At 39.7% G+C, this 25,311-nt stretch overlaps 1 protein-coding gene across 1 annotated transcript in view; it reads left to right on the forward strand.

Moving 5' to 3' along the window:
• The first annotated feature begins 3,252 nt into the window (after window positions 1-3,252).
• Window positions 3,253-25,311, forward strand: part of dab1a (DAB adaptor protein 1a) — a 105,845-nt gene continuing 83,786 nt past the window's right edge. Inside the window, exon 1 of the mRNA XM_055165355.1 lies at window positions 3,253-3,417. The gene's annotated coding sequence lies outside the window, so the exon portion shown is untranslated. The remainder of the gene's footprint in view (window positions 3,418-25,311) is intronic.

Genomic DNA, 25,311 nt, shown 5'->3' on the forward strand with positions numbered 1-25,311 from the left:
GGACTGAAATCATCCAAATGATTCTAGTGAAGGTGCGTGAAGTTTTAAAACAGAGTGGCACTACCTGCATTACCAAATGAGATCACAAGATGGAACAGAGTGTTTTCCATTTGAGAGAAAACTCAGCCTAAATATGCAGGAATTGTGCAAACGTGTGAATTAAACAAAACACAACTACAGGTACTTTTTTGATGAGGAAGCAACTTTATGACATAGATCAGAAACAGCATAATATGAGCCCTTTAAATGAACTTTAAACATGAGTACAAAGGAGACAAAAATAGTCTCCTAAGCATAGTTGTTGCCCTGGTTTAATTCTGATTTGGTCCTAGATCTAAGTTACTCTTTTTTTTCTCCAGTTTGGCATTTCTAATTTTAATTCATCTGAAAGTTCCCATTATTTTGTGAGAGTTTAACAATCATTGCTGTAAGACAAGTACAAAGGGCAAAAATGGTGAAGCACTGTATTAGTTATCTTTGTTACTGTGAAAAAAGAAGCCTATTTGGACAAATGTTTCAAATGAGTTCAGAGAAAAGCTACGGCTTTGTTCTTCAAAACATTCAGAGTAAAGACAAAACGGAAAAAATAATAAGGAAACTTGACTTGTATTGTCCAAATGAAAACTTGCCCTCCCCAGATATCGCACATTTGAGCCTGTTACTGTCAGTAGTACTTTTAATGTAGTTTGTGGAATAGCCCTCTCTACTGTACTGATGAAGTATACTGAGACTTGGAGTGATGCCTTTTGTTCGTTGTAACGAGTTTGACCCGTTTTTCTGATAAATCACACTCTTTCATTTCTCAGTCTGTTTTCTCTCCATCTTTTCCCTCTGCTTCTGCCACATTTCTGACTCTATCTGGGCTCCTCTCGCTGCAAATGTGAATCAGAGTTGTCCTAATCCTGAGCAGCCCTTTGTGTGAACAATGACCTTCTTATTCCCACTGAAGATGGAATCGTCCTGGACATTCCCATGGATTATCCCACTGCTATGGACTTATGCTCACATGTATTTTTTGTACTATATAGCCAATGCACATTTTCAAAATCAGCAATTTCACACTTCTTTCTTTCAAATAAGAGTAAATTAGTTTTAGAAACACAGTTGGAATTAGCATTAATGTTCATTGTGCTCTTTCTCAGAATTGGAATTACTACTATACATTTAAAACTATAATAATAATTGATCCAGATTTAAGCAAAACCATGATAATTTAATAATTTGCTGCATTGCCTGTTGTTTACATGTTTGATAGTAGTGGGAAAAAGTAAAGTGGGATAGTGGGAAAAAGTAAAAGAAATTTGTCTTTAATCAACTTTGGTTCTGTCTAAATGTTTAAATATTACACTATCAAATTGAAGACAATACCTTTCACACCAGTGTAAGCAAAATTCACTGTCCTTTATTTTGAGCATTAGATTCACTTGTGATTGTTTGGGTGTGCCACATCGTAGCAGGTGAAGGGCAGAGAGAGCTCGCCTCTGGAGTTATCTGCTCAGCCAAGCTCAGACAGAGACAGGAGGAAGAGGAGTGGGACACTCAGATAGGGACGGCACACTGCGATGCTCAAGTGTGGGAGGAAGATAGTCAGGGACTGCTGAGATACTGGGAGTAAACTACTGCTGTAGAAGGAAGGAAGCAAATGGATGAGGTATGTTGAAACCAAGGAACTTTTTACCCTCAATGTTAATGTTCAAAGCAAAGTAGCAAATACATTTGTGACAAAGGCCAGACTGTAAACTGCTGGATAACTGGGCATCTGTGTCTCTTACTATCCTGAATCCACCTATGTCCCAGAAAGGAACTTTGTTGAACCTTTGTTATACCATGGTCCATGTGATCTGACCAACAATAAGTGAGTAGACCCAAGGTTTTGCCTGATTGACCGAAGATCAAATCCAACATTGTTTTATAACCTAAAACTGCAATATTTTAGGCTGAGTTGATTTTACATGCTGTCTCATCATCGCTTAGTAAGAAAAATTGCTCCAGTCTCTCTAGACATAATGCATTTGAACCCCGCTCGTTTGAACAGAGGAGCTTTGAAAAAGAGTTTCTTTGAGTGCAGATCAGACGAGTGTAAAAGTCAGTTATTAACCTCCTTGTGTCTTCTCCTCAAATCTACAGGTGCACAGATGGAGAGGGGCCAATAGGCTGGGGAAAAGTGCTTTTGAAGTATGGTTGAAGGGAGTGGGACTCCATCATAAAACAGTAAAATGTCTCAGGCAAAGGTGTATTCAGACACTTAACCTTTCGTATGATCTTTGAGATCCATGGCATTGGTGCATCAGTGGCTCTTGTATTTGACTATATTGTATTGTATTGCATTCTAAGTGAAATTACAAAAGTCACACGTTTAGTTTGTACCTTTCTTTAGCCAGAGAGGAGGGAGCCTAAAATCTGCACTCAACACAATTTAATGCACGCCACATTAGACATTAATGCAAAGAACTACTCTAGAATGCTTTCTAATGCAGTTGAATCCAGGATGGGCCATCACTCACATTTATTACTTTATTTTTGTAGTTGGTAGCGCAGGCATAAAATTCAGTTGCCAATTTTGCTGATGTAATGAAAGTGAACTCAAGTTTAATTTCTTTCGTTTCTTCCTCTTGTTCTTTGCAAATATTGTATGATTAAAAGTTCTCTTGAAGCAGCAGGACATCTTGTTGAGTTCAGACCCATGACTCAGAACTCACTGCAGGAGTCTTCAGGATCAATGGCCTCCAGTAGATGAGTGTGCGGTTACATTTATTCATGATTTACTCTGAAGAACAGAGTAATGATGATGATGCTGACGTTATGATAGCCTCTCAACACTCGGTGAACTTCTGAAGTCGTTTGAGTCAGCCCCTGTGATCTAAGTGGGGCAATGATTCTCCTCCGACCTCCTTCTAACCCAAACCTTCATTTTCTTTCTTCTTTCATCTCTTCCTCTCATTACACTTATTTTAAAATACACACTTTCTAAATCCTTCCTCGTCACCCCCACCATCCCCAAGTCCCTCACCCCTCCGCTCCTGGAAAGCTGTGGAAATCAGGACAGCGCAGCAGCGGAGGGGTTAAGACGCAGCGCGGCCTGTGATTGGCTGCAGGCCGGCGCTCTGAACCAGCCTACAGAAAGAGGTAACCAGGCAACCTCGGAGAGAAAGTGAGGGAGAGGGGCCAGAGGAGAGAGGAGGGAGGAAAAAACGCGCTGAAAGAGGAGGACTGGCATAGTTTTGTGGGGATTGTGCAAAAAGATGTAACGAGGCTCGCGGTGACTCTCCCCGGGATGGAAAAGTGGATTACTGCCCCTGCCGACGCTCACTGTGGATGTCTGAATAAACCAGGAGAGGACACGCGCGCATGAATGGATCTAAAGCCTTTTTTCGTGAAATGGGAACTAACTGTGCACGTTTTCGCTTTGGTGTGAAGGTAAGTGGGCCGAATGCAGAGAAGTGTCTCGTGTGTGTGGCGGAGGAGTGTGTCGCTTACTTTGAGTTGTGGAGAGCGGAGAGAGGAGCCTGTGGATTCACTCACTGCAATGAATAATCTACGGCTGCCGCTGGTGCATCGTGTCGGCGCGTGCAAGCTGGTGCTGGGAGGGTGCAGAGGTAGTGACCCTTCACAAAAATGCACGGACAACATCGGGATTCATGTCTGTTCCGATTGTGTGTTACGGTAATTTGCTGTGTTTGTGCCTTCTGTACCCCACTCCAAAGTGTCACGCACGGTCCTTTCCCGCTCTGCTGCGTAAGGTGCACGTCGTGGTCCTCCCTAGTCTGTCCCAACACCAACGCTCGCCTCGGTTAGACACGACTTTAGGACTGCAATGCTACTTTATGCCATTTCGTTTCATGTTTTTTAATTTAGCGATGGTTGTTTCGATGCTGTTTGCACTTTAGATAAACACTTAAGTGCCCGCTTGCCTGCCTAGCGGTCCTCGTTTCTAAACTTTTGCGCCGTGCATTGTAGCGTAACGTCCCCGCTGCGTAAAACTGATGTTCACGGTGTGGTCCTCGCGCAGGGCTGGCTCGCGCTATGCTGAAGTGAAACGTGCTCGCGGTGATGTCGTGGATGTTGGTGGAGTAATAGTGTTGAGATGTAATCAAAGCTGTGGGTTTGCTCCGTGTCGGATTTGAGCTGTGGAAAACAGCAAAGACGCATGGGGAAACAGTTGAATGGGCGACCCGGTCAGTTTGCTTTGGGGGCCCCAGCCAAGCTTCGCTGCAGCTAAAAGCCGCATTAATCATGGAACTGCCTCTCTGCAGCCCCCCTCTAGCTCCGACGCGCTCATATGTCTGCTGTGATGGTGTGCACTCTGTATGTGGATAGAGGGTGCAGTGTGGACGCCTCTGGCTCCAAGGCCATTTGAATGAAGTCCACTTTAGGCTAATCAGGTGATAGAGATATGATCGCAGTAGTTGATATTAATTCGTGCAAATGAAATTAACAATAATAAAATATTTTCATGACCCATTGTATCAGACATTTATTAGAGCCCACTTTATATGACATCCCTACTCAAGACGCATGGTTCATCACATTGTAAATGGTCTGAGAATTTGACGCAGCTTTCCCTGTGCAGTCGAGATAGTATTTTGCCAGTGTTTGTTCTGAAGCTTTAGCTGTGAGCACTTGTCCAGCGCTGCCTGCCACACACAGTCCTTACTTCAGCCTGTATGAGCCCAGCAGGCTACTGCAGGTCGTCATAGAAACCACAAGTATTGAGAAGAACTCAAAGACACACAGTGGAGAGTTTTCTTTTAATTCTTATCTCAGTCTGGTCTGTCCAGTCCCAGCCTTCCTTTTCTTTGTCACCACTTCTTTCACTTCTCCAAACTTGGCCTTCCTCCTGCAGAGCTGTGTAGTGCCTCTGTCTACTGTTTAAGCGTGGACAATGCAGTGTGAGGGAGCATTTGACTAAAGCTCTAAAAGAGGGCTTTTAGGCTGGGTCGTCATGACATCAAGAATTCATTGTAAAATGGAGCTTACATTTGCTCTTCCTAAATCTTTTCTCTTTCTCTGCAGAACTTAGGCCTGTAACCGTGAATTTGTCTCTCAGTTGGAGACGAGTTGTACCTCTGATCTGAAGACTCTTTTCTTCACTCAAAACTCTTTTATGCTGCACAGAATCCCATTTGAAACCTGTAAACGTTTGTGTAAAATGACAACCTGCTACCATGAGGCTATAGGAGCTGCTTCTGTATGTGCGGTTAACTCAGCTTTTTAACAACAAACTCCGATTACTATCTCCAGATTGTCTGAATCTGTCTTTTGAAACATAAAATAAATAAATAAATAATACCTTTGACTCAAGAACAAAACTGTTCAAAAATAACGGCACAGTCCCATTTTCTCCCTCACCTGTGTGCAGCCATTTGCATTACCACCTACTTCGCCAAGGCGCCCCAGTGACACCTGTTACTATGGATACAATTCAAGCCTACAGTAAATTGACGGCCTATTCAAGGTACCTGCTCTGTGAAAGTGTGAGTGTTCCTCGCTGACATCTCTTAAATTAACTGTGATGAAAACAATGAGGAGGCAGCTGCAGAAGAATTAGAAAAAAATGCTTATGCTCTTGGGTTGGGGCCATTTTGTTGCAAGCATTTCATGACAGTTATGAAAAGGCAATCCTAACAGTCATGTGTAAAGGTTAGGTTTCTCCAAAATGGTTGGTTGAAAAGCAAAAAAATAATGGATGTTGAAATGTCAGTGCGCGCAATCACTGCAGTAATCAGAAATCAACAGCTGTGTGCACTTACAGAGCTCACACCCACCTCACGTTCACATTTATGATCAACTGTAATGGGCTAATCACGGCAGAAGACAAATATGCAACAAAATGTTCACCAACAACCAGAAGAGGGACTTTTTAAATGATTTCCATGCAAATTATAATTAGCAGTACATGTAATCTTAACACTTGACAATAATGAAGACACTTTAGGTTTACTTTCTGTGGGGTTATTTCATTGTTTTCCTTATACTATATGCAAATTATAGTCCATAATTATAGACTTTGTTTCAGACAAGACAGTTGGTATTTTTCTTTGCTTTCAAGTAATAAGAGATTTAGTTTGTGTTCACACTATCTAGAGCCTGTTTGCAGGACTAAACAGCTAACATTCACACCAATTTACTGCAATTCAGAGTCTTTTTTATATGCCAAAGGGAGAATACACAGTTTGCTCGAGATTCTCAGTGTAACAGATATGCTAGAAGTTGTGTCAGTAGTAGTAATACAATTAGGGATGCACTGATCCGATACTGGTATCTGATATTGGCACTGATACTGAAAAAAATTGCTGGATCAGATATCGGTTTTGAAATATTTGTTTAGCTGATATCCTAGTTTGAATTAAATACTATTTACTAGGGATGTAACAATAACCAAAACATCATGATATCGTATTGTCAAAGTTCTCACAATAATATCATGTACCCTCACAATATATCAAATTACAGGTTTCTTTGCTTAGATTAAGAGTTATGGTGCAGCAACAGCTACAAAAAAGACAGAGGGAACTACATAGACCATGATCCTTTGCTCCATTTCAATGTAGACTGAAGAAATAACAGTTCTAAGCACTTTTAAGTCTTAGTTCTTTGGATTGGATGGAGGAAAAAATAGCATATTTACAGTTTTGTTAGCCTCCATAAAATATCGCAATAAATATACCACGAGATATATATTGTGAAAATAGCATACTGAGAGATTTGGATATTATTACATCTCTAATCATGAGCCTCCCCTCTATATCATGAGCTTTCCCACAATATCACAATAAATATCGTACAGTGAGGTTCATACTGTGACGATATCGTATCGTGAGACTTGAATATCGTTACACCTCTCCTCTTTACTGGTCATGACTGGTTTAGAAAGCCTTTATACAAAACTGTTGTGTAGTTACTTGAGGGATCAGTAACACATATGGGTCAGTTTTGTATTGTTTGATTTTTGTTTAAAGGAAATAAATGCTGTTTTAAGTCTCTGCACTGGTATCAGTTGATATTGGGAATCAGCAGCTACTTAAAGCTATCTGTATCGGAAATTAAAAAGTTGTATCGGTGAATCCCTAAACATAATTCTCACTTTTACTATATACCTGTATAGTAGTATTCACTCCATAAATACTACATTACCTGCACAAAACAATGCCTTTGTGCAGGTCCTCACTCTCTTTTGTTATCAGCTGAGGTATTTTTGATCTAACATGTTAAATATTGGTCTACTCCTTCAATAATGGGGTTTGCCTGTTACTGAGAAACCAAGAGGCTGAATTGACTGGCTCTTGGCTGGCTGCCCTACCCATTGATCCACGTTCAGTGACTGTGTGTGCGTGCGTGACAGTCTTTTAGATATAATTGACACCAGGAATATCCACAGCAGCCCATGGGGAGTCGATGTATATGTACTTGCTTTATTCCTATCCACTAGAAAGGGGAGTTAGGTGTTTGCGCTACCTGCTAGATCAATAATTATCAGACAAATGAACCCGGTAGCTTGGTATTGGATGTTGCTATCATTAGAAGCATTCACACAGCGGGCGCAGAGGGCAGTGAGTGCGGGCTTGTCTAGTGCTGTGGTGATGATAGAACTGCCAGCTAATCTGCAGAGCACTCTGTAATCTGTAATCTTTTTAAAACACTCACATATCTGGCTGCATCATTGGGATTAGCGTGCATAGACACAACACACTGGACCCTAGAGTCATTTAGGAGCACAAAAGGCCGCCACTGCCTCATGCGCATGATCCAACCAACGTCTTATTTTCAGCTTTTTAAAGATGTTTTTCAGTCACATTCTTCGTTGTAATCAAATGACAAGTTGTGTTTTTCTTGTAGCAATTTCAAATCTTGGACTTGTGCCTAATAGAGAAACAGAAGCTAAATATTATCTTGTTGAACCAAATGTTGATTTTGTCAATGTAGAACCGTGTTTACAATTATTTATGCACTTCTCCCTATGTCTGATTATGTAGTGCTGTAATGGATTCAAATTGGAGGAAATAGTCAATTATTGTTAAGAGTTTTACACGCAGAAGTAAGTGGATACTTTGTGACAGTCCCGCGCCTGGATAAATGGTCTGTCTGATGAAACCATCTGCATAGTGACAGCACAATCTGAGGCATTTGATTCCAGGGAACATTTTGAAATAAAATTAAATTATCCAAAATTGTTTCAACAACTTCTTATACAGTGCATCATTGATTGATTATTGATTGCTTTTTAAAGGTACACTGCGTAACTCTTCTGTTTGAGGTCCATCACCTTCTAGCCAAGCTGGCGCCACCTACTGCCTCCACTCAATTTAATTTTTCTCCAGCGACTAAGCCAGGAATCGGAATACACTAGACTGTTTGCAAGATTCCAGGAAGTGCAAATCCGGGCACCAGCCAATCAGCGAAGAGCCATACATTCTGTGTTGGCAACGATTCCCGAGATCGAGGATTTAAAGCCGGAACAAAGAGAATGTTTGTTGAATTTTATGAAGGGGAAAGACGTTATTGTCCTTCTTCCTATGGGATTTGGGAAAAGCTTAATATACCAGTTAGCCCCGTTAGCATTGGCTTACACACGTCAAGCGAATGAATCCTAATGCTGCAAGGTCAGACAGTTTCCATAAAGTGAAACCCACTCCATGGAGATATTGCCTGGAATGTTCCATCTTATGGCACTGCACTTGTCTATCTCTGCGGAGACAGCAATTGACACCTCAGGGCCAAGGTACATGACAGATCTGTGGAGAGGGGAGCCCACTCACAGTAAGAAAACCCATGTTACCGAGTAAATGCAAAATAGATATGTTTACTGCTACAGCAGGACATTCCAGACAAAAAAATAGCATCTCTATGGAAACAAGGAGAAAAGTTACTCAGTGCACCTTTTAAGTTATACATTTCTTTATTTAAGTTTTGGAATTACCTGCATATACTTTATACTGCAAGTTTTTCTATGTGCATAATTTTCGTGTAGTGCCTTGTCTGCAGGTAACTGAGATGTTAAAACTAGGTCCAGCCGAGTGAACAGCTGCTGTGGTGTAAAAGTTGATATTTAGATTTATATTGCATATGTTACGGCTCTTTTCATTCTCCACTGAGTCCAACTTTGAAATCGCCAAGGTGTTCACTTTGGTAATGAGTTTTTACAAGAAGCTACACAAACGCACGCAGGCACAGACACACACACACACGCGCAAGACCTGCAATGCACCCGAGTCACAGCACATTAACACTTCAATTAATTCAGTGCCTTAGATTCTCATTTCCGTACGAGTCAAGATCCCTGACCACCCAGCCCTCTCTCTGTAACCACACCTAGTAGACCCCAGTGTAAGACATGCTACTGCTGACACCAGAAAACAATACTTCATGAATCACTTTTTAATTTGTGTGATAAATTTGCCTCTCACTTGTCAAGTTTTCATGGTAAGTGCCAATAATGGGTTCATGATGTTGTTGGTATTGTGAAAGTGTAGTGATGACTAGGGCTGTGAATCACAATGTTTCTCACAATGCGAAACAACACACAATACATGGCTCCCGATACAATATTATCACGATATAGCGATACATGCACTAACTGATACATTGCACATGATATATTACTGTTTCTTAAGGATCATATACATGTTAACAACAGTATTTCTTTGTTAAACCACTATTTCTGCAAAGTTAATATGAAATACATCTATTTTAATTATCAAACAATGAATATGCCAGGTGTATTGTATAAACAAGTTCCCTTACAGCAAATAAGTAATAAAACTGATGTGCACTCACCAAAAAAAAGATACTAAAAATACTCATGGCGATATACCGACACAGCAGCCCATGATAACGATACTGTAACACCAAATTTAGTATCACGATATATCGATATATCAATATTTTTGCACACCCCCTAGTGATTAGACTGTTTATTGCGTCAATCTGTAGTCATGCCCATTATTTGTAAAATATGAACTTCTGCATTAGGAGACAAGGTCTAATCTAATCCAAATAGTTGAATGTATTGTATTGGGTAGAACATTGTATTGGGCCCTTGATTGTGCTGGGGGTTTTGTTAGTGGGTCTTCAGTGGCTGCCACACACACACACACAGCAAGACTTCCACAAAGTTCCACGCAGCCAAGACAAGAATGGATAGATCTTTGTCCTTTGTGAATTTTCTTTTCATATTTTTCTCCTTCAATTCTCTTTTGTTGCTGCTCACTAATGAATTTTTTACAGATTTCTGACTCTGTGTCCTTAGATTTGGTTAGATAAAGATGAGTGGTTATGCTAAAACTGTCATTACTTTTCAATCTGCTTGTTTTGGTCTCTGTAGATTAGACTCACAGAGAAAAGTATGCCAATGCATTGTTAATGAAAAATAATATTGTGATAATGAACAAATTGCAAATTAATTGAATTTCTAGATTTGGAGTCATTACAGTGCTGTGAAAAAGTATTTGTCCCCTTCCTGACTTATTTTTTCAGATCATCAAACTAATTTAAATATTAAACTAAGATAACTCAAATAAACAAGAAATGAAGTTTTTCTGTGATGGTTTTATTTGTTAAGAGAAAAATATGATCTAAACCTACATGATCCTGTGTGAAACTGCCCACCTTGTTAAATGATGAGGCAATTGTGATTAATCATTAATCATATTATAGTGGAATGCTGAGTTCAAATTCATAGCCACACCCAGGCCTATCAAGTCAAGAGATCACTTAAATAGAACCTGTTTGACAAGGTGAAGTAGGCCATATTGAACCCAAAACACCATGCTGCGATCCAAATAAATTCAGGAGCAGATAAGAAGAAAAGTAATTGACATGTGTCAGTCTGGAAAAGGTTACAAAACCATTTCTACATCTTTGGAACTTCGGCGACCCACAGTGTGAGCCATTATCTACAAATGGAGAAAGCATGGTACAATGGTGAACCTTTCCAGGAGTGGCCGGCCTTCAAAAATGACCTCAAGTGCGACGACTGATCCAAGAGGTCACAAAGGAACCCAGAACAACATCTAAACAACTGCAGACCTCACTTGCCTCAAGGTCAGTGTTCAGAGATTAGGCAAAAATGGCATGGCAGAGTTCCACGGTGAAAGCCACTGCTGACAAAAAAGAACATAAAGACTTATCTCACTTTTGCCAAAAAATATCTTGATGATCCCCAAAGCTTTTGGAAAAATATTTTGTGGACGATGAAACAAAAGTTGAACTGTGTGTCCTATTACATCTGGTGTAAAATGAACACAGCATCTGAACAAAAGAACATCATGCCAACAGTGAAACATGGTGGTGGTAGTGTCGTGGTTTGGGGCTTTGTTGCTTCAGGACCTGGACGACTTGCTGAAGGAACCATGAACTCTGCTCTCCACCAACAAATCCTGAAGGAGAACGTCCAGTCATCAGTTTGGGATTTGAAGCTGAAGCGCACTTGGGTTCTGCAGCAGGACAATGACCCAAAGTACACGAGCAAGTCCACTTCTGAATGGCTTTTTAAAAAAAAAAACCTAAATGTGGGGTTTGAAGTGGCCTAGTCAAAATTCAGACCTGAACCCAATTGAGATGCAGTGGCATGACAAAAAGGCAGTTCATACTTGGAAACCCTCCAGTGTGGCTGATGTAAAACAATTATGTGAAGAAGAGTGGGCCAAAATTCCTCCACAGTGATGTGAAAGACTCATTGCCAGTTATTGCAAAAGCTTGACTGCAGTTGTTGCTGCTAAGGGTTGTTCAACTAGTTATTAGGTTTAGCGGGCAATTACTTTTTCACATGGGCAATGTAGGTTCAGATGGCTTTTTTCCATTAATAAATAAAATCAGCACTTAAAACAGCATTTTGTGTTTACTTGTTATCTTTGTCTGGTATTTAACTTTGCTTAATCTGAAATGACTAAGAGTGATAAAGATGCAAAAAAGTAAAAAATCAGTAAGAGGCAAATACTTTTTCACAGTACTGTATATGTGCCCCATCCCAAGCCTGGAGGAATGGACAAACGTCAGATTAGATCGGTGTTTGTGAACCTTCAGGCTCTTCATATTCATTTACCATGTTTGATATTGATAAACACAAAATCGAAAAAGAAAAAAAAAAGTTTTATTTTTAAGTCATATTACTCCTTTGTCATTATGGCCTTGAAGTGTTGGACCCTGATGTTCTTTGTGGATCTTTACAAAATGAAAGTGTGTACCACATCTGAGTCCAGGGAAAAGCTGAAACCAGTCCTTTCAAACTTCCAACTTCATTTCAGTCACCCATTTTGCACCAGATGAGGACTAGAAATTGTGTCACAGAAAGTACGATCTTCATTTATATATATTGGGTTGCTACCTTCACAGTCTGAAATTGCCTCCATTCTTAACTTTTTTGTAACTGATTTGTCAAAGGGTCATAACATAATGCAATCTGTGTGCCAACTCAAAGACTAAATAAAGTGGAATTTTTGTAGGGCATCTGATACATAATTTGTAACTCAATATAACAACGAAAGTGTGTATTTTACGTGGTTATTTGGTTCTGTTCATTTAACCCATGTCTATTAAATTAGTCAGTTATTTCCTTGGACAGTCTTCAGATGAGGATACAGTTACAGTCAGTGACCCAAATAGTAATGCAAAAAACATCCAATAACATCCAATTCTATCTCTCATATCTATGTCACCTCCCTCAGTGTGAGTCTGAAGCAGTGTAACCCACTTCTTGTCACAGCAAGCTTCTGTGAGCACAGTGAGTTTATGGTCCCATGGGTCATGAAGCGGCCCATGCCATCAAGACAGTTAGGTTTCAATTAAAACAGAAACATAAAATGGAGGAAAATGCCATCCAGCGTTAATGTACTTATGGAGAACAGGGCCTAGTGATGGAGGTGTTACTCAGCTGTTTCACATTATGAGCTCTATAGAATAAATGAAGATGAACAGGCCACGACATGTTCAGGTATTTTTACATTTTAATCATATATTGTCTTTGATAATATTAATATACTGCTAATAATACTAAAGCTACTGGTGCATTTCTTCCATTTCTGGACTCACATTATTCTAAACAAATCCTTATTCTTACCAGATTGCCAGTTTAGGGCTGCAAGATGAATCACAATTTAATCAAAATCACAATTTGAATGGACGGAATTAGCAAATTACAAAGACTGAAATTTTTGGATTGAAATAATTTCCTCCACAAACAACAAATTATCCTGTCTTATTCTGCATAAAAAGGCTAACCCTGTAGTTACGAACCCTGTAGTTAACATCTGTGTTTTGAAATGTGAATCTTGTATGAGATTGTCAGGTTAAGTCTTTTTGTCAATTCAGTTTGGATGCATCTGTGAACTTTAAAGCGTCAATGTTATGCTATTTTCTGATGTATGTTATAATGTTGTTTCCTCATCACAAACATACCTGGAGTTGTGATTTTTTTCATTCACACATGTTTAACACACAAGTCTTTAACACACAAGTAAGACTAGAGCTGGGTATCATTAAGAAGTTGCCGATATGATACATACCTTGATAGATAGGCCACGATATGATACATGTCTCAATACAGTGAGTTTGATTTGATATATATTTCAAATATATTTCAAGGCAAAATTTTGGATGTGATACTAAAAGTCTTTGTTAAACCACTTCTTGTGCAGTGAATATGAAACACAAACATTTTAATCCTCAAAACAGTGAAAATGTCAAATCTGCTGCACAAACGAGTTTCCTTTCTCTGAACAAACAACAAAAATGTAGCGCTGAAACAAAATAATTTAGTAAAATATACCAAAAAATAACTCTTGGCGATATATCGTTACAGCAGCCCACGATATCGATAGTGTATCATCACATTAAACAATACTATATATCGATGTTTTGATATTTTTGCACACCTCTAAGTAAGACCACTGTGTTTTTAAAGTCCATGCACCTTCACTAGAAACATTAGAATAATTTCAGCCCTGGAATTGCCCATCTCTATTGGACTTAAAGGTAAAAGTTAGCTGTTAACGTGAAAACTACCATTTCATGACATCACAAGTTGGAACAGAGTCAGTCAATTTTGTGTAATATAAGACCTTTAAACAGAATTGTATTAAAACATAAATTGCAATGCTAGTCACAGTCTCACTTGTTACTGTTAGCAGCTGTCTTGATAGGAGTGGGGTTTGCTTTTATTTTTTCATGGTGTTGAAATAGTGCTGCGTAATTCTTATCCAAAATTATAACATTGAAAATCTTCTGTTGCACACATAGATCTAGAAATGTTGAGCCTTGTTGCAGCTCCCCAAGAGAAATGCCCCCCCTCATTGACCTATCAGTGTCTATAATGTAAAGCCAAGAAAATCCATGCAGCCTGTTTTTGCTGATCACATCTTCTCAGCTTTGCACACGGCTCTTTTCTCAGTACTGTGCATTTAGAAAGGTTACAGCGGGGCATTACCATCATAATTCTTGTCAGTGCTTCTCTTGGCTGTGTATTGACCTTTGTTGAGGCCATCTACTTCCAGAGCACATTTAATTTAATATACTCTGGTTTATCTTTGATTTATATGTTCTTATTCTTATTTATAGAGCTCTGTGTGGTCGCAGTATGTTAACGAAATTTGTTGTAAAGTGTGATTTAATAAAGGTGCACAATGTAATTTTTGTGGTGAGGCGTCTGCCATCTGTTTATGAAGATGTTATTGCTTTGCCTGGAACGCTCCACAGTGGGGTTAAACTTCAGTACATTTATTTACCTACTAGGGTTTTAATTGCTAAAAAAAAAGCTTACATTCAAGAGTGGAGTCACCTCTCCTCAGATCTGACCTTACTCAGCCTGTTGGGGACACCTGCTTATAGGGATTTAACGATATCCAAATCTCACAGTACGATATTTTCACCATATACATCTCTCGGCACGGTATTTATTGTGATATTTCGTCGAGGCTAACAAAATTGTCAATATGCTACTTTTTCCTCTTAAAATGCCTTGACAAGATTTAATTCAAAAGAACTAAGAAAGTGCTTAGAACTGTTATTTCTTCATGTAGTTTGCACCAAAACGGAGCAAAGGATCATGGTCAATGTAGTTCCCTCTGTTTTTTAGCTATTGCTGCACCATAACAATGAATTTAAGCAACGAAACCTGTGATTCAATATATTGTGATGGCCCACGATAGTACTGAGAGACTTTTGACGATACGGTATCACAGTATTTTGGTAATTGTTACACCCCTACCTGCTTGTCCTTGTGCAGATTGATATGTTTAAATCTAGGAGTGGGATGAGACACAATTTCCCCAAGACAAGACAAGAATGGGTCCTCAAGAATGATACAAGATGAAATGTTTGCATAATTTCAACTATGTAAATAACGCGATTTAGTTTCCAAAGTTTGCTTCAGTTTTTCTATTCACGTCACTTAATATTTTTGTTGGCATTCTAGCTGTCCTTTTTTAAACTAAGGCTTCTCAAAAGATACAACCCACCAGTACTTAACCCTTTTTTGCCAACCCCAAATGTGGGAAAAATCTCACAAGTTTATTTTTCTCATGTGTGCACAATCTTGTGGAAATTTTGTCTTATGAGATTTTGTCCCATCCCTATTTACTGTGGAACACTACAGGCGAAGCAACAACACCTCCATGGAAACAAGCATATGGTGAACACTGATGCACCTTTAAGTGGATGAAAAATGTTTTTGAATTCCCTTCACACCTTATCCACAATACTGCTTATAGTTTGTTCAGCTTTGCTCGTGATCTGCAACTTTTTAATGACTCTGTATACGGTCTGTCTGTGGTGTATTTTCACTGTGCCACTTGAAATGTTGTTTACTGTCAGATTTGTAAGCCTCTGACCCTCCAGACACATAACTACACATTAAGATACCATGAATGACTTAACTACTGGGGATTTCTGAGCCGGGATGAGCCCAGAAGAGCTAGTTAGCCCGGCTTTGTGGAGGGCAGGATTGGGCTGTAAATGTAGACGCATTAGCACGAGTAAGCATCTATTTATGAAAAGAGTGCTTACAGCAAATAAATAACCATTCATTTCATGGAGTAGCTTAAAGATGCATTAAGCTGGTTTTCAGTGGAGTACCAATGGAAGACACCCTATTGTTTCGTCAATTTAGGACCAGACCATTTCCGCAAATTGACTTGGTTTAGAAAATGAAGCCCTAAAAGGAGATTTCCAAGGAGCAAAATTGACAAAAATGCTTGACAGAATGAGCTAGGTTAAGACTTAGTTTGAATTTGCTTCTTTCTTCTCTTACATTCTTGTTTTTGGTCTGCACAGCATCTATTATAAAGCATAAAATTGCTACTTAGTGTTAAAAACCTCTCAAATAATACTACTTAAATTCCATTTGATATGCATGTAGTACTGAAATCATTTGAACATTTCTTTAAAAAGTACAATTATTCAGACCAACAAAAGAACTAGTATCTGATAAAGCTATTTAAAACACCAAAACATATTAGTAATTCCTTTTTTTTGTTTTTTAGAAAGTCCCTCAAGTCCCTTTATACAGATCACATGATGGATTGAATAACCAATACCAAAAATATCAAAACGTAGTATGTCATGGGTACATTCTGTTGGTCAAGGCTTTTCATTTCTGATCTCTCTGAAGGGAAATATTTTTACCAGAAAGAACCATTTTACATTTCCTTTAACTCTATACTATTTCCATTAAACCTGCAGCCGTAGCCCTCTCTGCTGTGCTCATGGAGGACCACCACCGTCTTGTATGCACATGAGGATGATGATGAAGAGCACATCTCACTGAAGGCTAAATGGTTTTTGCTCTGTATTAGTGCTGCTGATAGCCCCTTACCCACGGGCCATGACCCTCCCTCCCTCTCTCCCTCTCCCCCTCTCCCCGTATCACACACACACACACTCACACACGCACTTACGTACCTCCCACCCACTCTTTATTTGAGTGTTAAAGATAGGCAGCCTTCAATTAGCCGCATGATCCTCTCCATAATGACTGCTCTCTGTCTGTAGTGGGCCCCGGGCTGATGAGTGTGATAATTTGTTTTTTGGAGGGTGCTAACATGGATCACCCATATGACACGCTTACTACATGTGTGTGTGAGGGTGTGTGCGTGCATGTGTGTGGCAAAAAGCAGGATTAATGGAAGAGGGCAGACCTAAGTGCTCCAGATTAAATGACTGTGAAGCGTTGGGCTGGTCTCAATCACATAGGCCTGGTATTGCTGGGGCCCGAGCTGGCAGAAATATTTGGTGGGGTTAGGAAGTTAATACGATCAGGTTGACTGAAGAACCATATTTTTTGGAGAGGGAAGTGTATTTGCAGCTGTCCCATAGCAAATGTAGTTAGAAGATATGTTGGTACGGTACAGCTCAGTGGAGGTAAGCCTTGGGTGTGTTAACCTGTCTAGCTAGATGAATTCTCATGATATTTGTGAGATCAAACTCACAAGAATCCATCTGGACTGGCTCCTGCTGTTGTGATTGGGCCCGACCCACCAGTGTGACAGAGACTGGACCAATCACAAGACAGCATTGGGGTTTGGACAGAAGCCAAAAAGTGAATTCCCAACGGACATACTTTAAAGAAAATACTTAAAAGAAATACAGACTTTTGTTTTTGACAAACTTGCAGAGGGAAGTGCATCATGCATTTGTGTATTGGAAAGATGTCTGTGCTTTTCTCTCAACTGGATTTACTGTAACTAAAGTGTGATTATTCGGCTGGTTCCGCTGTTGTGACGCTTTGCTCAATCAGCTTCAAATATTCGTCATGACGTTCCGCCCTTTCCCGGTCGATTTCAGCAAAAACCTTTCCACAATGATAAATGTGTACAACTCCATTCAGCGTGCTACACATAACAGTCCAGCCTGTGGGTTCTTATAGTGTACAAAAGTGTGATTCAAACAGTGTGCCACTATTTTTACCATATGGATGCAAAATAAGAGTTGAGATCCTGGTGCAAAAAGGCGCTGTGTTTTGTGTTTTGTGTTGCTTATTCTATTATTTTGTCCAAATCTACCCCATTCACTGCTGAAGGACAGTTTGTATGAAAAATTATCTCAGTGACCACTAAATTGGCAGTGCCCTTGTAAACTCACTGTTTTCATAATCAAGAAAGACTGTTTTCAAGATTAGTGTCCTGTGCATTTGACCCATCCTTTAATGCAGCTCGGCCAACCTATAGTACCAAAGTAGTATACTCATTATATCAATTGTTCAATCCCAGTATGACTTGTTACTAGTGGTGTGCAAAAATATCAAAATATCAATATATCGTATCGTTTAATGTGATGATACAGTATCAGTATTGTGGGCTGATGTATTGATATATCGCCAAGAGTATTTTTTTGGTATATTTTGCTAAATTATTTTTTTACAGTGCTACAGTTTTGCTGCTTGTTTAGAGGAAGGAAACTCCTTTATGCAACACATTTGACATTTTCACTGTTTTGATGATTAAAATGTGTGTGTTTCATATTCAGTTTGCACAAAAGTGGTTTAAAAAAGACTGTTAGAATCACAGCCATCATTTAGTCTTTAGTTTTTACTGAACTGTATCAAAACTATGTATCGGCCTATGTATCGAGTTATGTGTCGTATCGGCAGCTTCTTCATGACACTCAGCCATACTTGTTACTGTGCAATCATTCACACTTGTTCATTCAGAGAGTTTGATCTCATAAAGCTGGTTACATGCTAATCTGTTAGACACTGCGTATGAAAGTGAATCAGGCATTTTGCTCTTTCTTGGTTATGCTCTCAAAACTCATGAATAAATGTAAAACTGTCATGTTGCTTCACACTCTAATCTGACATTCTGACATTCTTATTTACAGTACAGACAACATATTCAGACAGAATGCACCTGAGATCTTCAGTGTAGTTGAGCTTGGTGTCAGAAGAGCCTCTATATGTTCTCACTTACCAATGTCCACAATGACACCCCCAGCATCCCATCGCCATCTGAAAATGAACTCTCCATATTCTCGGCCATTGCACCAGGCAGAAGAAGCTCCCGCACCATTGGACCGGTCATTTAATAAAGCTCTCGGCGGGCGTCCTGTTATATGGCCCTGCTGCCGTATTATTATTGCGTGAGTGTCCCCCCGAGGGCTCCCATGTGATAGATGTCAGCAGCCGGGGTAATGAATTGCTCAGGTCAATCCACTCCCGGTGAAGAGGCACGCACTTGGGAAGGCCACCTGATAGACAATACACGCACAAGCTCCCATTCACCCCTGGCTCTTTCTCTTTCTCTGTTTCACTCTCTCTCTCTCTCTCTCACACACACACACACACACGCTCTTTCTCTCTGTCTTTCTCTGTCTCTTTGGCTTTTTCTTCCTTTCTTTCTCCCTCTGTCTCTCTCTTGCCCCGTATCCCTGTGTCTCACTCTTAAGCTCCCTCACTCTCTCTCTCTTTACCTATCTTTCTCTCCCTCTCCCCCCTCTCTCTCTCCCCCCATTTATCAAAACAAGGATCATTACGTTGTTCTCTCGAGAGGGCTGTGGTCAGAGCCAGTGCAAAGAGGGATCAGAAGTAAGAACTCATTCGAAAAGGCGATTTGCAGCAGTAAGTCCGAAGGTATGAGTGCCTTTTCTCCAGCTGAGTGCCAAGTCTCTAGAGTGGAAACGCATTGGGTGACTTTTACTCATAGCTGTGTGGAGAAGCTATTAGGCGTGTGCGTGAATGAGCAGGGCACATGCAGGGGCGGGTGCAGGTCTGCGAGGCGGGTTTAGACCGGGGGGATCTCAGTGGGAGGTTCTATAGGGCTAATAACAGCAGAGAGGGCAGCCAGCCACACCAGGCAATCACAGGCATTTCTCACACCACTAGTCCACAGCTTTTACTTCCTCCTGTCACCACAACCGGTCCACCTCGCCAGCTTCTCAATCCTGAATTTGACCAAACGTAACAGATTATAAACCCATTTTGATTCAATGTGCAGTAGCGTTTTGGGTCACTTATAGAGTTGATCACATGTCAGACTTCTAGTTGGTTCAGTAGGGAGTTTGCTAGGTGTTGACTTCGTGGTTTGTACAAATAAATTCATTTGATGTGATCAGGGCTGTGGTGGAGCAGTGGGTTAAGCAATTGCCCTCTAACCATTCAGATAACACCCTAGCATATAATGTCCAGGCCTGTCATGATAAAAAAAAAATTTGAAGTGTGATTTATTTCTGAAGTAAATATAGACAATAAACGATAATATAAAGGATAATTATTCACAAAAAAAGTTTTCAAAATGTACAATATTGTTAAGCAATGTTGAGTGTATAACTGAACAACAGATTCAAAGGTGCACTATGTAACTTTTTGCTTGGGGGTTCATCACCTGCTCTGTCTTTAAACTCTGACTTTAAACTGTTCTACCTTACATTTATTAAATTACAGGTGGTTTTATGGCTCAAAAATACAAACAGGCATTCTGACTCGTGAGCGGGGTTGCCTCTCCACAGATCTAGCTTTGGTCTGGTTTTATCTCCATGAAAAAAGAAAGGTTTAATGCCAGACTGTGAAACATTCCAGACAAAGCAATAACATCTCCATGGAGAAGAGCATTTGACGGACCCTCTACCAGAAAAGTTCCATAGTGCACCTTTAATTAAGTTAGATTGTGTAATTTTAAGTCATAATTAAACCTTCTACATCTCAAATCTTATCATATTACTGGAAGAAGAACCAAAAATGTCCCACTGGTACAAAGAAAAAGTCCCCATGATGAATTCTGACTCCCAAAAATGATCGTTCCATTTATAATATATTGAACGATAATTCAATATAGTAATTATCGTGACAGGCCTAATTATGTCCCAGAAAAATAAAAAAAAGATTACATTTGACTGGTTCTTTTAAGCAAACTCAACAAGAGCAGGAGCAGTGAAAAGAAAATACAGTTAATAATGATAATTTGAGTCAGATGTACATATTTACTGATTTGCACCGAAAATATTTTGTGCAGCACAGAATAGATTGAATTTTAATGTATGGCAAAAGATGAAGACTATTACCCTGTCATTAGTAAGGAGTGTGCGATGGAAGGCTTTTCTTGATGAGGAGAGATTGAACTGCTTTTCTGCTCTCTGCAAAACACTGTAAGATCATTGAAGCTTTGTTTTTCTGTGATGTTGATTTGTAAATCTGTATGAAATATGGCTTTTGCAGTTGTTAGCAAAAGAAATACAAGCACCCCTGTTGAGTAGCTTTAAGGACCCTCTTGATCATTTCATGTTTAAGATATTCTGTAGTACGCACATAATTGCAATCTAACCAGGCTTATTAGTTCAATAGTAAATATCCTTTAGGCCCATACTTTGAACAAGAATCCATTCAAACAAATACACTTTTCTTGAGTGTAGTAGGTCATGTTTGTTGTGGTTGTGGCTTAATACTTGCAGCTGCATTTCAAACATTTGAGGAAGTTGCTGGGGACTTGACTTGAGAGTGTTGAAGTGTCATCCAGAGGAGTATGTAGAGCCTGGACCGGAGCAGATCTCACGGGCACAGCTGTAGACTGTAGACATAGGCCAGATGAATGAGGAGAAGAGAGGGAGAGAGAGAGGAAAAGAGGGAGAGGAAGGGGGGGGGGTACTTCTAGGTGTTGTAGAGCATTTAATCACTCACCTGTGAGACTGATGATACGGCACACACGCACACACACGTACACACACATGCTCAAGTACAAACAGAATAACCGGTGGGACTAATTACCCAAACTCCGCCACAGTGAACATGGAGCCACTGAACGGCTGCTAAAAGGCTCATTCAAATGCAGGGAGGAAGGCCCAACAGCTTGTCCCCCTCCCTATGCCAGTCCTTATTCTGTCCCATCAGAAGAAGACTGTGAAGAAGCTAGTGCTGGCTCAGTTTAATATGGTAGTTAAACTAAGAAACTAAAAAGTGCTGTAAGATCTTTAAATAGAATAACACAAAACAACATTCTTTTTTCCACAGGTTCTTTCACTTTTAAGGTTTTGAAAGGTTTAGGACAGAAGAACAGTGAACTTTTATCTCATCTTATTAGTATTTGATAAGTAGAAGTGAAAATCAGCTATACAGACAGTCACTAGAAAAAAAACAAAGAACAACAACAGCTAATCATTCAACTAGAGATTTTCTTAGTAAAAGCTATACCAGTTAACTTTTACAAGGCACACATTACTAGGACTGCAGTCTTTATGGTGTTTAGTCAGTTATGTGGTTTATCATCTTTAGTCAATGTTTTGTTGTTGTTTTTTTTTACAAGTGAAGAAATTAGTTAATGAAGGTCATAAGGATTTTTCATACACAACAGAAGAAAGGGGAGTGCATGAGTAAGATAGAGTTTTGAGGTGATTGGACAGTTTAATGTGCTTTGTCACATATGAAAATGCTGTATTGTAGGAGAGTTCTTGTAGTTCGTGCATGCAACTGCAAGACATTAATTTTTGTGCCTTTGCCAGTGTTAAAGCCCAACCTATTCTAGTCAGTTCATTGAGGCACAGGGCATTTCTTTAATTACAGCACAACCCCAAGTAATCTGTACTATACTGTTATATTTGTCTGTCTGTTTTTTACTCTGGACCATGATTCCATTGAGCAGTAACGATATCTATGTAATAGGGGACATGTACACACAGTTATAAGCCAAAATTGTACTCTTACATTGTTTGTCTTCAATGTGACCAGAAGAAAAACTACTTTTAGAAGAAAAGTTAGTTTATAAAAACTGTGAAAAGTGTGGAAGTAAATATAGACTCAATTGCTCCCAGCTCTACTATATCTTCAACAGTAGTAGGTCAGGGGGAGGACTTGAAGAGGCAGCTACTCTCCGGGCAGACTCTGGCTCCAGGCTGTGCCACAGGTAACAAACCCATCCGTCACACCTCCACCGCACCTGTTACTGTGCAGATGGTGGGCCCCAGGAGAGAGGCGCTCCACAATGAAGAAGGATGAGCAATCGCACACACAGGGACCGGCACAGAGGGGGCGATAGAGGCGTGCAGGGCTGGCCAAACTGTGTGGAGATGTGGAGTTATGAGACTGCAGTGATGAGGGGTCAAGGGTCACACCTGTTTGTGTATCTGGTGGTTGTTAGGAGAGCGAGAGAGGAGGTGGGATCTGCTCACCTGTGTCCTCACCTGGAGAGTTCAATTTGTCATTCCAGTTTTGGTTTAATTTTGTAACAGTTGTTGGAGCAGAAACACAGAATTGCCCTGTGCATTAACATCAGGCACAGCCAAGCTGCATTCTTTGGGCATGTAATGAGGAAGAGAGCCTCAGCAGATGGTTGGATACATCTACCATCACTTTATTTAACATTATCAGAGACCAGGAAGGATACAGAGCCATAAGTTACCAGCATCTTGGGCGTGAAATATTTAAAGACTGACTGTAACATAGCGTTGTGCAGTTATTTGGATTTTAATCAAGATTCAGTCATTACTAAACACCAAGATATGCTTGGGCCATTTTATTTAATGGATCTAAAGTAGAGATAGATTGGCCTCAAATCTCCTGCACAGGTCAATATTTGTATTGGCCAACTTGCTGCCTAAAGAGTACACATCAGTGAATGAACATTTTAGTACAAAGAGATAACAGTACAAAACATGATTACACAGCTCCCTTAAGATTTATGGTATAACAGATGACTGTGGGTGGAGTTTGTTGTAAAATGGGGAAAATAATCAAAATCTGCCGTAGGAATCGACTGAAAAAAAAAAAAAAAGCTGACCTTATCGGCTACCGGTTTCACATGATCCCATCGGGCATGATAAAGCTATAACATATCATTCAATCTCTAGTCTAAAGCCAGTGTTCTGTCAGTAAAATCATGTATTTGGAGATAAATTTGTTTAGAGGAAGAAATATGGCAATTTCTTGGGCCAAAGGTTAGGCCAGCAGCAGTCCCTCAGGCCAAACAATACAGTTTAAAAATCAAATCGAATATCAGGTTTGATCACGGAAAATTTTAGATTTTTTTTTCTCATATCGTCCAGCCCCACTTTAACATCTCCAAAATTACCCTTTCATTAAATGTAGCCCATTACCTCTATTCTCATTAAAGACAGTAAGGCTCTGCTCCTGGATGTACCATTATAATTTGTTCCAGCAGAGAATGTGTGTGGTTGTGCCCCCAGCTACTCCTCTTAATCTGCAGTCCATTAGCATATTCCCTGCTCTCCTCACACTCGAGCCATCTGATAGGCCCATTTCACAGCCCCCATGGCCTGCATCTGGATCCAGGACGGGGAGAGGAGGGGGCGTTTTAGGAAGAAGATGAGAACAAAAGAGAAGAGGCTATGCTGTGTGACATATTTGGCATACTGATCTTTCTGGGCCTCGTATAAAAGTTTATTTGTTGTGAGTTTATTCTAAGTATACTTTATGAACTTTGAGTAGTTTGATCTTAATGTTTTTGGTCATATTGAAAGAGACTACCAATCCATTGTCCCATTTGAAGAAATAGGTTGTACTTCTTTCAATGTCACATTTATAAGACTCAAACTTGATGACACTGACGGATGACCCATATTTTAAGCACAAGATAAGACTCCAGTCATATGTGTGTGTGTTTGTGTGTGTGTGTGTGTAATATTCATTCATTGTTTCATAGACCTTCTGCTTGACAATGTATTCAATTTGATTAAAGTTATACATTGTGCTCTCTGTCTCTCCCATTATAATGCCAAATATTGGACTGTTGGACTTTCTAGGTCATTGGTAACTCCATTATATACTGCAGCTCAATGTAGTAAATTAATGCATAAGGATTCATAGAGTCATTCTTGCCTTATTCTTATTCCCCCATTTAAAGTCATGTCACATTTTGCCTGATTTATGCAGTATAAGACTTAAGCAAGTATTTTTCATTTTTGGAGTTTTGGTGGTTTAAACTTTCCTTTGTTCTCTACTCACAATCCCAGTGGTACAGCAGACTTTAAAAGCCATAGCCTTACACTGGTAGACATGTGCTGTCTGAACTACTCTTGTTTCAAATGCAAGGAGTGAACATGGCATTTCATAAGACATTCATGAGCAAAGACCAACCTTGTTCCTGGTGCAACCGAGATTTCCAAAAGACCTAATTTTTCACAGTGAGGCCACTCTTTCCTGGTGTTTCCATCAAAATTTTATCCCATCTGCAGTGAGCCCCAGACAGAGATGAATCTACGAATAATCCATAAATCTATCACCAAAGATCAAATTCAGTTTGCCACAAGTGCAGCTTGTGTCTTATTCATGAAAAGCACTGAGGTTATGTCAAACAAGCAGCATGGGGGGATGCAACACACTGTAAAAATGTAGAAATATTATGAATGTCATTTTCATATTTACTACTACATTTACTATTGGTG

The sequence above is a fragment of the Boleophthalmus pectinirostris genome, unplaced genomic scaffold (assembly GCF_026225935.1).
Source record: "Boleophthalmus pectinirostris isolate CB_2022bp ecotype Guang Dong unplaced genomic scaffold, ASM2622593v1 HiC_scaffold_7, whole genome shotgun sequence".
Lineage (NCBI taxonomy): Eukaryota > Metazoa > Chordata > Actinopteri > Gobiiformes > Gobiidae > Boleophthalmus > Boleophthalmus pectinirostris.